Source organism: Diabrotica undecimpunctata, unplaced genomic scaffold, assembly GCF_040954645.1.
Source record: "Diabrotica undecimpunctata isolate CICGRU unplaced genomic scaffold, icDiaUnde3 ctg00001246.1, whole genome shotgun sequence".
Classification (NCBI taxonomy): Eukaryota; Metazoa; Arthropoda; class Insecta; order Coleoptera; family Chrysomelidae; genus Diabrotica; species Diabrotica undecimpunctata.
In genome coordinates, this window is record NW_027313661.1 from 1 (window position 1) to 11,997 (window position 11,997).

The 11,997-nt window shown below is 32.4% G+C and overlaps 1 long non-coding RNA gene across 1 annotated transcript; it reads left to right on the forward strand.

Annotated features, from left to right (window-relative positions):
- Nucleotides 1-4,362: 4,362 nt before the first annotated feature.
- Nucleotides 4,363-11,616, forward strand: LOC140431992 (uncharacterized). The gene is made up of 2 exons (XR_011949745.1): nt 4,363-4,443; nt 10,953-11,616. It is a non-coding gene; the product is annotated as an uncharacterized lncRNA (long non-coding RNA).
- Nucleotides 11,617-11,997: the final 381 nt, after the last annotated feature.

Genomic DNA, 11,997 nt, shown 5'->3' on the forward strand with positions numbered 1-11,997 from the left:
CGCGCTATCTCAGAGTAAAATACTATTTGTTTTTAAAGTAAAACCAACGCTAGGAAACAAGTGTAAATATATACTACAGATGTACATACTCGCATTTGTCGTTGAATGTCAGATAAAATAATTCGGTAAGAATAAAAAACCGGGCGTTGTTGTATAGAGGTTATAAATCTACTGAACACCGCACTTAAGCTTACCACAAAAGTCCTAACCAACAAAATCAATAAACTAACAATTTTTATCAGATGAACAACAAGGATTCAGATCGGGAAGATCCTGCGTAGACCGCCGTATTTGTACTAAGACAAATCACAAAATGCCATCAAGTACAATAAACCCAGCATATCTATGTTTTATAGACCTGACAAAGGCTTTCGATTGCATCCAAGTCGAAGACGTCTTACACCTATTGTATAAAAGAAACATACCAATCAATATTATACAAACCATCGAAAACATTTACTTCCATAATCGAATATAGGCAAAAATAAATAGAAAACTAACACAGTGTATACCAGTACAAAGCGGAGTCAGACAGAGTGACTCGTTAAGCCCACTTCTCTTTAATATAATAATGGACGAAATAATACAAGCAGTACGTAAAAGGCCATGGTTACGGAATGGGGGAATAAAGAAATCCAAATATTATGTTATGCAGACGACGCCTCATTAATCGCCGAGACAGAAGACGAGCTCCGAAGATTAACATACATCTTCAATACAACAGCCAATAAATACAATGATAATATCAGCAGAAAAAAACCAAATGTATAACAACACCTAAATACCCACTACGATGGGAAAATCGAAATTGATGGAAAAATAATAAAGCAGGAAGGCAAGTTTGGATATTTGGGAATAGACATAACTAGTTACGGAGATGTTGAAGAAGTACGACAACAAAGCATAAAAGCAAGCAAAGCCGCGGGAATCTCTTAATGACACAATCTGGAAGAACAAACACCTAAGACAAGACACAAAAACAAGAATCTATAAAGCAGCAATTAGACCTATATTAACATACACGGCGGAGACAAGACCTGACACATCTAAACCGAGACGACTACTAGAAATAAACAGACATGAAAATACTCCGACGAATATCAGGTAAAAGTCTGTTGGATAGGGAGAGAAGCGAAAACATAAGAAGAGCATGCAATATAGAAGACATACATGGATGGGTAACAAAACGGAAAACAGGAGTGGAACCAACAAATTAAGTAGAATGGCAGAGGATAGGATAGTACGAATAGCACGAGATAAGTCACCAAATGGACGAAGAAGTATTGGTAGACCAAGAAAAAAGATCGTGCGATAATTTAAACACTTTATAAGGCTAATATTGAAGAGAAACAAGCTTTAAAGCCTACATACTTTATCTTTTTATCTTTTGACGTTGTTCCAGATTAAGTTGATTCCTACATAAGAAAGCTTAGAACATTTGTTCACTGTTAATGTCGTAGAAGAAAATATAAAGGTTTCAATGTAAATCACACTAGGAGGTACGAGTCTTTTTCAGGTATTAAGAAACTTAGTTGCCCCACAGAAACCAATCGACTTTACGTTCGAAGAAGTGAAAAGGTAAACTGATTAAATATTTTTCTCAACCTGTTTTCGAAATCTATGAACGTTTTGTTTGGCAATCTTTGTGACCAAAAACCTGATCAATCTATCTCTGAGTACAGTGTGGAGCTAAGGAAGTTCGCAAATCTTGTAATTTTGGACAGTATTCTAGAAGATGCTCTAAGCGATAGGTTTGTGGGATTAGGAACGAAGGAATCCAAAAGAAGTTGCTGGGTGAGATATGATTAACATTTCAGGGTGCTTCTCAGTTAGCCTTGGCCTCAGAAGTAGCACAGAAACAAGTGAAATTGTTGTCCGAAATGTATTAAACAAAGACAAGCAAAGAAATCCAAAGTTTAAAATCAACTTTTGCACAGATTAAAATACCTATAATTAATCAACTGAGAACAACTTGTAAACAATTGTGGCAGAAGTTCATAGAGGTAAATGTCCTGCTGAAAAATGTAGATGTTTTAATTAAACTTTGATCAAAATGAAAGGCAGATATCGAGCACAGTTTATTAATTAAATCTTGCCCAAGTACTTTCGCTTCCTAGAGCATCTTCATCAAATTTGGCCTATCCAACAATCTTTGAGAATGTCATAAACATAAAATTGTATATTAACACTACACGTCACAAGTCGTGTTAATCTTCATACAGTGAGTTATGTGTCAAAATCTGCGTACCATGTAACCTTAAAGATAAACAATAAAAATTTAACCTTTGAGGTAAGATACTGGTGCAAGTAGAACAGTAATGTCTGTATCCAAATTTAACGATTTACTAAATCTAGTTTTAGAACCTGTAAATTACAAACTTACAATTAAATACACATCAATTACTATTAAGTTATGTACCATATTATGTTACAGTAAGTATATTTGAAACTACTCTAAAAAATGTATAATGATTTTTTTTAGAAATGCTAATCTTTGATTGGTCTTAATGAGATCTTTTTGTTGAGGGTTGTTTATAATAATAGTCTCCCGTTTTAATACCGCTCGCGGCTTTGAGAGTATAGCAGGGTAGTCTGCTATATCTAGGGTCTACGGTATACAAGGAAGGTAAACATGGCCAGTGCTACGCTTCAACCGCCTATTATTACCCCTGGTTTTACCCAAAGGTAGTCATTTTAATTCAGGCTGAGTCGACCTGGGGCCTATAGACATTTTTAAAAATGTCTAGTTGTTCTTGCCGGCGGTAGGATTCGAACTCCGGACCACCGGTGTGCGAGGCAAGCATCCTACCGCTTGCGCTACGCAGGCCCGAGGGTTGTTTAATAGAAGTAAAAATTTAAACCAACTATATTCTTAAGTGTGCTTTATACAATTGGTAAATTAACCAGAAAAAAAGGTTCTCAAGAGTTAGACGAAAAAAAAGGACCTAACCTTGGATGGCGTTCTGCCCCAAATTTTATTATTCTTACCTTTAGGGGGAGTCAATAGAAGTGTAAATTTAAGTCTGCAACTAAATGTAACCGTTGCGTTAGCCGCCATCTTGAATTTAAAGTGAAAAAGACAATGAAAGAAATTAAAATTGTATAAAATATATTTCTCTTCATTTTTTCTAGGGTAAATTCACTTGCTTAGTAAAGTTAAATAATAAACGAGATACTTCAATAATCATGCTTCCCCCTCTTCCACAATTTTTTCCCTTAACTCGGACAATATCGACCGTAAGAAAAATTTTTTAAAAAGGTAATTGTAGTAAATCGCATTTGAAACAATTTCAGTTTTTACCATTTTTGTCGAAAAAGTGGAAAATGCCGGAGATATTGAGCAAAACGGTTCTCTTTTAAAATAAAGATGGCGATTTTAAATTTACGTTACTATGGACCCCCCCTAATGTTTTTTTTTAAACATTCATCAGTGTGTTCAAAAAAAACGGTACACATAATATAATTCAAAACCACTTTTTTGTATTATCTCCCTTTTTATCTATATTTACATACAAACAAGATGATGAGGTTCTCAGAGTTCCACAGCAAACTTTTGAGCAGCTATCTACTCAATCCGACAGCTGCTTTGCTATGGACTGTCCAAGTTGCTCACCACAATTTTGCATATACATATATTTTTTTTGATAGTAGATACTACAAGACTATTTTGGTACTTGACAGAAATTTTACTAATGCAATATAAATTCTCTCATTTCCCATTAGCTAAGAGACTAAGGATATTAAACGTGGGCCTGTACATTCAGATCATGTAATTGTTGAATAAATTGATCTGTTTTCATCCTTATATTTTTGGCATTCGAAAAAAATAAAAAAAAAATATAAGGATGAAACAGATCTATATTTTTTTTTAATTTTTTTCGAATGCCTCCTAAAGTTAAAATAATAAAATTTGGGGCAGCTTGTCATGCAAGGTCAAATGCTATCCCGACAAGACTATCTGACAAGTAAGTCATTTGAACTACTAGGGTGTTACACAAGTATCCTTTACAATGTCTATTCTACTTTTATAAAATCTCAAAATTGGCTATTTGAAGCACATAATCTGTGAGGTTTTCCTGTTTATATTTAATTAATTACTTTGTTGTACTAGATGGTTTTTGATAAATCTGCAAATAGACAAATACAACTATATTTGAATAATATTTAATTGCATTTTTAGAATCAAAATTGGACTGTTGGCACATATTTAACATTATTTATAATTTACTCACTAATTTTACAATTATTGAGCAAAGCATATAGCAATATCATTCCTCTTTTGCGCGCTATTCTCAGAGTTTCCTCTTTTGTATTTTTTTTTAATAATATAATTACACAAATCACATAAATCATCTTTGTTGCAGAAATAGATATGGTAACAGGGAAATGCTAGTAGAAGACGATTATTGTGAAAAACAAATGAATGATTTAGAACATTTTTCAGTAAGTAAAAATTTTGTATATAGATCATCATCATCATATCATCCTCATCATATACCAGTTGAGAATACACTAACCTCTTTGATCCCTTCCGATCTTGTTTACCAGCTTCTTCTATCCTTCCCTCTTTTTCACTTTCTTTGTTGCGTCGTTTTATGTTATTCTCCTTTAGTTCTTTTTAGTTTATTTTATTTTGTTCTGGTTAAATTTCTAGTGTTTTTTTTATGTGTATGTTTTGTCTTTCCTTCTTTTTCATGGAGTCTTGTAGTGCAAGCCTATCGAGCAATGCTTGATGATAGTTTTCTTAATGTATGACTAATCCATCACTATTTAAGGTTCCTAATTGTAATTTTCAATTTTTCATGATTAGTTAACCTGTATGGTTCTTTATTTCTGATTATAGTTGACCCTATAAAGCGTCACAGATTTCTTTAGTTTATTGAAGTTATCGAAGACCAGACCTTCCGCAGTAAGCAAAGATAATTTTACACAAGCCCTATTCTCCAGTGTATGTTGCTCGTTGTGTTTTATGTAGTTCAATTTAGAAGTTTTGTTCTTATTAAATGGTAAGGCATATATCACCAGCAAAGTCCACGTCTTCTAGTTTCTCGAATCTATTCCATTGTATTAATATCTAAGAATGTTATAAATAATGTTGGTGTAAAAATACACTTCTTTTTTAATATTTATTTATTGTGACAGTTTGCGCTCATGTTCTACTTTTTCCGTGTAGGTACTCATCGTAGAAACATCGTAATCATCCTTAAGTATTTATCTGATAATCCATATTGTTTTAATATAACCCACATTATTTTTCAATTAATTATAACAAACGCTTCTTTACGCCATTGTTTTGAAGATAATTTCAAATTGTTTATACTAAATTTAAAGAAACTTTGAAGAGTTGGCGATTTCCCATAATAGTCCAGTCTTCAGAGATTTGATCTCCCAAAAACGGGGACGAACAAGCTGAATTTTGCTGAGAATGTCAAGTTTGCGACCACAGAAAAGATTTATCACTCCTACCTCCAAATCCTACCAAATCTTTGGAGTCTTTTAAATCTTAGAAGTGACCGAGGGGGGTTTTAGGAGGAAAAACATCGATTTCCCAAGAATACGTAGAAATGTAGCTGAGATAATTTTGAACAAAAATGTTTGTTAGCACTTTTCGTGTAGAATGAACCGTTCTCTCAGAAACAACGCTTGAAGTGAACAGCGATTTTGAATTACGCACACAAAATCAATTTTATAAATAAAATTTGTATCGATAACTCTCAATCAACCAATCAACCAATCAATCAATCAATCAATCAATGAATCAATAAATCAAACAATTAATGCATCAATTTTATAACTCGACGGTAAAAATTCGATATCTTTTAAAAAGGAGTGTCCTATCGACTAAAACCAAAATGCGTTTTAAAGGAGAAAAGTGCAGCTTTCGTAATCAATTGAAGTCAGTTTCTCTAAATCTGTATAAATAAAAGTTGAGAGTTTTTTGCAATTTTTTGGCTTGTAAGCAAATAGAATATTTCGGTAACTCTTAGCTTAAATTAAATTCAGAAACCGGCGTTAAAAAGACTCGGCAAGACATTTCTTAGGTCTGCTTGCCATTATGCTAAATTCAGTACTGAATTTAGTACTAAAAATATTGTATCTACAAATTAGATGCGCGCTCCGATTCAGTACTAAAAATTAGAGCATGATCTAATTTCTTCTGCTACAAATGATGAAATATTAACTAAAAGTGAGGTTATTCTCAACTATTCGTAACAATTTTTTAAACAAATTATTATTATTCATTTGTAAAAAGTTTTTATATGCCAAAGGGTCTTCTATTAATAATTATTCATTCAACATATTTAATATTCCTTTGCTTCACCCGCTTCTCTCGATCCATTTTTTTTCTCCATATACGCGTTTTTAAGAAGCCTATAATTTTTTTTCTTTATTGCTATACTTTGTTTCAAGTTAAGAAAATAACATTGCCCTTATGGAGATCAGTGTTGCCAAACTCTCAGACATGTGTTGCTATTAGATTGTCGATATATGATTCATTCTAATCAGAGCCGTATTCAGCACTGTGTAGTTGTAGTTAATTAATTTCACTAATAAAGCGATATGTATAGTTGAATACAAAATAATGCATTTCTTTAATTGACAGATATAGGTATGTAATTATTATAGGTCTAATAAAAATAGTTAAATTTTACTTTTGTTTAACATTACATATTTATTAACGCTTTAGATAAGATGTAACTAAAAAAAACAAGTGCAGCTTTAATTTTATTTTCATGTTAGTAATAACAACAATTACATACATAAAAATTTTTCCTTGTATAAAGGGTGAATCACCAATAACGGAACGAAATATTCCAGCGAAAGAGTAAAAAAATTTAAAAAATTTTAAATTATTAGTTTGTAAGTTGATAAAAGCTACATTTTAAAATTATTTTGAAATATACAGGGGCTCAAAATAAATTTCTGCGTTTCAAAGTTATATTTTATCACGCGCTATCTCAGAGTGTTTATAAGCAATCTGTGTTGTGGGAGGCAATATGTCTTTTGACACCATACCATTTCAATTGGATTTAACTCACAATGGTATGGAGGTCGTCTCAGAATGGCAATATTTTTCTCTTTGCACATCTCGTCGATTTTATATTTTATGTATTTTTCTTTCTCCAGAAACAATTTCTTTATTTGATCTTTATTGAAGGCTTGTGTCGGAATCACTTCTTCTCTCCTCGAATGGTACGAAGCGTTGTCCATCACCATAACAGTTTTCTCTAGAAGATTAGGAAGCAGCTTTTCCTTAAACAATTGTTCAAATATAGGACCATCCATCTCATCATGATAGTCCGCTGAGTTCTTTTAGCTAAAAACCAAAAAGCAGCACCTTCTACAAAGCCCAATTCGCTACACGCATGCACTATAACCAATCGTTATGTTAGCTGTTTTAGGCCTGTTGACAACCCCTTAACAAACGCGTCCCTAGTTGAAGTCACTGAATCCTTCGATTCTTTGGAAACACTATGTCCAATATTCACCCAAGTTTCGTCCAAATAAATGACGGTGTATCCTTGAGAACGAAATTTTTTTATCTCACGCAAATACTGATGCTTCCATTTTAGAATATCGGGCCGTTCAATCATGCTTGACTTTACTCCTCGTTTGCAAAAAACAAAGTTCATTACGCGCTATCTCAGAGTTTGTTGTGCGTGACATGTTTGCTAAATCTTTGTCTTTTTTAACCAGTGCAAAAATTTTGTTTAATGTCGGCAGTGAATTTTTAAAGAAAAAATTATGCACGATGGCACGTAGCCCGCGTGTGAACTACTACATCGTAAGTGAACTTTCTGCTGTTCACTTTTCTTTTGGTACGTTTTCTTGTTTTTTTTTATGGGCCTTAGTCCTCCTTCCGCAGCTTCTTTGTGTATTTTAGAAATAGTACTAAAACTTAATCCCGTCATAGTACTTACTTTATCGGTTAAACTTCTAACACTTTCACCACTTCTTTGGCTATTCCCTTGGATTAATTTTTGAATTTCCATTTTTAATTAACATTTAACTGTAAAATCAGAATAAACTACTAAAGAACCACAAAGCAATATTTTCTACTGATTTCCATTATTCGTGGCATATGGTATATTCACCGAAAAACAAATAAACTGTCGTTACTATAATTAAAATAATATAAAATAAAATAATCTTTTGTAAATACTATTTATTTAATTAAAATCATTTTCCTTACTTTTCATCTCTTGTTTCGAATGGGCACTTTTGGTCAATTACGTTAAAAAACATTAATTTTGATTCATATCTGTGGAAACGAAAATACAAATAATACAACCCTGAATCGTGTTCGTCGTGGCATCGCCGCGCTTCTATCGTCCTTAAGAAATACATGGCCCTATCTCCGCAATGTTATTTTCTTAACGTGGAACGCTCTATAGCATTATTATTACAATTAAAGATACTGCACATAATTTTAACTTCTTGTTCACCATCATTATTTGCCTGTGTGTTTTGTTTACTCTAATCATAAAACAAACTTCATTGTTAGGTTATCAATACAAAATTGGTAGAGCGCATGCATACATGCTATTTAAAATTAAGATCTTTGCAAACACAAACACACATTTTTCATACTAAATCAACTCGCGCAACTAACTAATATTTTTAGTACTGAAATCAGTACTGAAATTAGCATAATGGCAAGCGGACTTTATAAAAGAAAAAAAAAGTTAAATTACGAGCAGTGGTTCCTGAGTTACTGGTCAAAGTTGATCGGCATTTGCGACGAAGTTATACATAAACAATAGGATGATAATCTTTAAACCAATACCTTTTTATTTAGGAGCTCTTTCTATATAAAATTTTTTATATTTTCAAGGTATTTATAGCATATATTATAATAATAAAAACCATCGTATGTCGCGTAAAAAATACACAAAAAATTTGCTTGAAGAGAATTGAATTTTAAATGTCAAAATCGGTATATGTAATTATATATCGTATATATAATGTATTTTCTCGGCTTTAAATAAAGCAATTTTCTTAATTTTTTTAATCAGACTTAAACGGAATAAAGCCATGTAAAAGACGAAGACATAGAATTTTTCTGAGAATGTTTATTTTGGGATCCCAAAAAATATGAAAAAAAGTTTACTATTCCTACCCCGGGCTTTCCCCTAAAACCACCCCTGGCTCTTAAGGGAAAAACGGAAAAAATCGATTTACCAAAAATCTGTGCGTGTTAGAAAAAATATTTCAAATAAAAAATGTAGCCGAGACAATTTTAGCATCGGTTATTACTTCATAATTTTCAAATTAAAATATTCCGAAATGCTAAACAGTATCGAGTTTTATCTAGAGTACCTTTTTGGTGTAAAATTGTATGATGTTGAAGTTCACTTGAAACTTTAATTAATAATTCTACCTTTAAAAAAGTTATGTTGAATAATACTTGGTACGAACTTTATAACTAGCCCCCTCTATGAGAGTTAGATATATAAACAAATTCATGGTATATCTCAGCCTTTCAAAATATATTCATATATATAAAAATGCATTACAATGTTACCAGTAGTTTCGGCAAAATCGTAAAAATATGAAACTTTTTTTTCTTCAACACCCTTTATCTTGAAAGCGGCTTCCCATTGACCAATTGACCTGGAAATCCCTAAAATCGCTACAATACGCGATTGTAAAAGTAGGCGATTTTCAAGTCAGGAAGTCAGCCAACAAAAAAATGGACAAACCACTAACAAAAACCGGCGACAGACAACAACAAAAAATAAACAAAAACAAAAAACCCGGGCACTTAGGGCCCAAACTCTTGAGCACCAAGTCCTTGAACCGGACGTAGCCCGGAGCGGAAGCTTGAGGCCCAAGCAAGCAATTTTAATTTCGCGGAAAACTCATTAGAGGATTATAGGACTAAAAGGGAATAGGGATAAATTAGGGAACCATGTTGGACTTCTATTACCCAGGACTCCCACATAAAGAGCATTTGGCTGATAGTTGTGCCTGTAGGAGGAAATGGAATGGTCTGGAGCATTGGAGCGAGGTGGAGTGACTCCTGTTTTACTCGAGTTAATACATCTCACTCCAATGAATTGTTACACCTGAACGTAATTCTAAGGGGTAAACATGTCTCACAGGCTGGGTTTAATTAAATTGCTTGCTTGCTTCAGGAAGTCAGTCCCTCACGGGCTCTCGAGTCACCTGCACTCTAGGGGCTCTGCTCCTTCTTAAACTTCCAGACTCTGCGGCTGATTTATTATTTCAACTACATATTGGTGTTTTATTTTGTCATGTAAGGAATAGATGAAACTACGCTTTCTTTTTTTTGAAATACCGTGAATATGTATTTTAAAATGAAGAATATTGTAAAAATTGTAAAAAAAAACAGGTCAACATTTTAAAACTTCTCGACAGAATCTCACAGAAATCTAGGTAGGTAACAAGGGCTTTCAAATAAGGTCTTATATGCTATATGACGTGCGTTTTATGGTTCAGAAAATAGTTCGGAAGAGGCAACCTTCAGACACGCACTGTAAATACCCATGCCTTAGAGTTTGTGACAGAATTTCTTACTATCCCGTGCTTGTTGTTCCTATTCCTCTCAGCTCTTCATAACCATTTATTTCTTGATCATCCTTTTCTTCATTTATCTCCATCGCCTTCTATTAGTACTCTCTCAACCTGTGTGTTACCTTACTACTTTTTACATTGTCCATTCTGTACTTTATGTCTATCAAAGCCATCATTTACCAATATTGTGAACCTATTTCACTGCTGTACATAGTTGACTATCTACATCTGATCTGTTGTACATAATTTATTTTTTATCTGTAATAATAATCTTTTAAAGCTAATTGTATATAGCTTTATAACCATTCTTTGTGTTTATATAAAATCGCTATTCAGGACAATCACCGTTTAATACATTTTTACGATCATATCCCGTATACGCATTTACTAATACAAATATTTTTCTTTTTCAGATCTAACCATGGTTTCTAATACACTAGCATTTATAATTCCTACCTGCAACCAAAGAGATTACAGTTATAATTATGAAAAAAACGAGAAAAGAGTTTACTGAACTGCATCTAGAGATAAGCCCACGATCGACCCACCATCAACCATCATTAGCATGGAATGGATGGAAAACGGTTTATTTATTATTTATAGATTGTGATATATCTCTACATTCACTCATGTTTAGTTAGAAATGCCTTCGTCTGACAGAGAACCTATATGTCTATTAGACCGAAGTGAAATACATATTATTTTGTAAATAGTTCTAACAATACGCCGGTAAAGACTAGATATATTTTTAATCTTTTGTAGTGTTTAGAATATTGTGTTTTTACTGGGTGACATATCGATATGTCGAAATAACATTATCATATCTAAAAAAATCAAAATTAAATTAAGTTTTAGTATAAAAGAATTCCAGCATTGTAGCTGTATTAATGCTAAACTTGGTAGATATAAGATTACAACTGTCCGATATCAAACCAAATGTAAAGAACAAATTATTATATCTAAAAAAAATCAAAATTAAGTTAAAGTTTTAGTATAAAAGAATTCCAGCATTGTAGCTGTATTAATGCCAAACTTGGTAGATATAAGATTACAACTGTACGATATCAAACCAAATGTCGAGAACAAATTATCAGATCTAAAAAAATCAAAATTAAGTTTTAGTATAAAAGAATTCCAGCATTGTAGCTGTATTAATGCTAAACTTGGTAGATATAAAATTACAACTGTCCGATATCAAACCAAATGTAAAAGAACTTGGTTCAAACAAGACACAGCTTCACTTCTCTCATTATTGTTGAGAGTTTTATAAAGCCTTATTATTTTGAATTTATTAGTAGCATCATACAATACAAACACAATATTCTTTCACTAATTTGATAAAGCTTCCTATAGAGATAATATATTTTGAACTTTAGAATTTTCACAGTAATATTTGATAACAAGGTGGGGCAAATAATATGTTTAAAGTCAAAAATTAATATCACAAATTTATGGTAG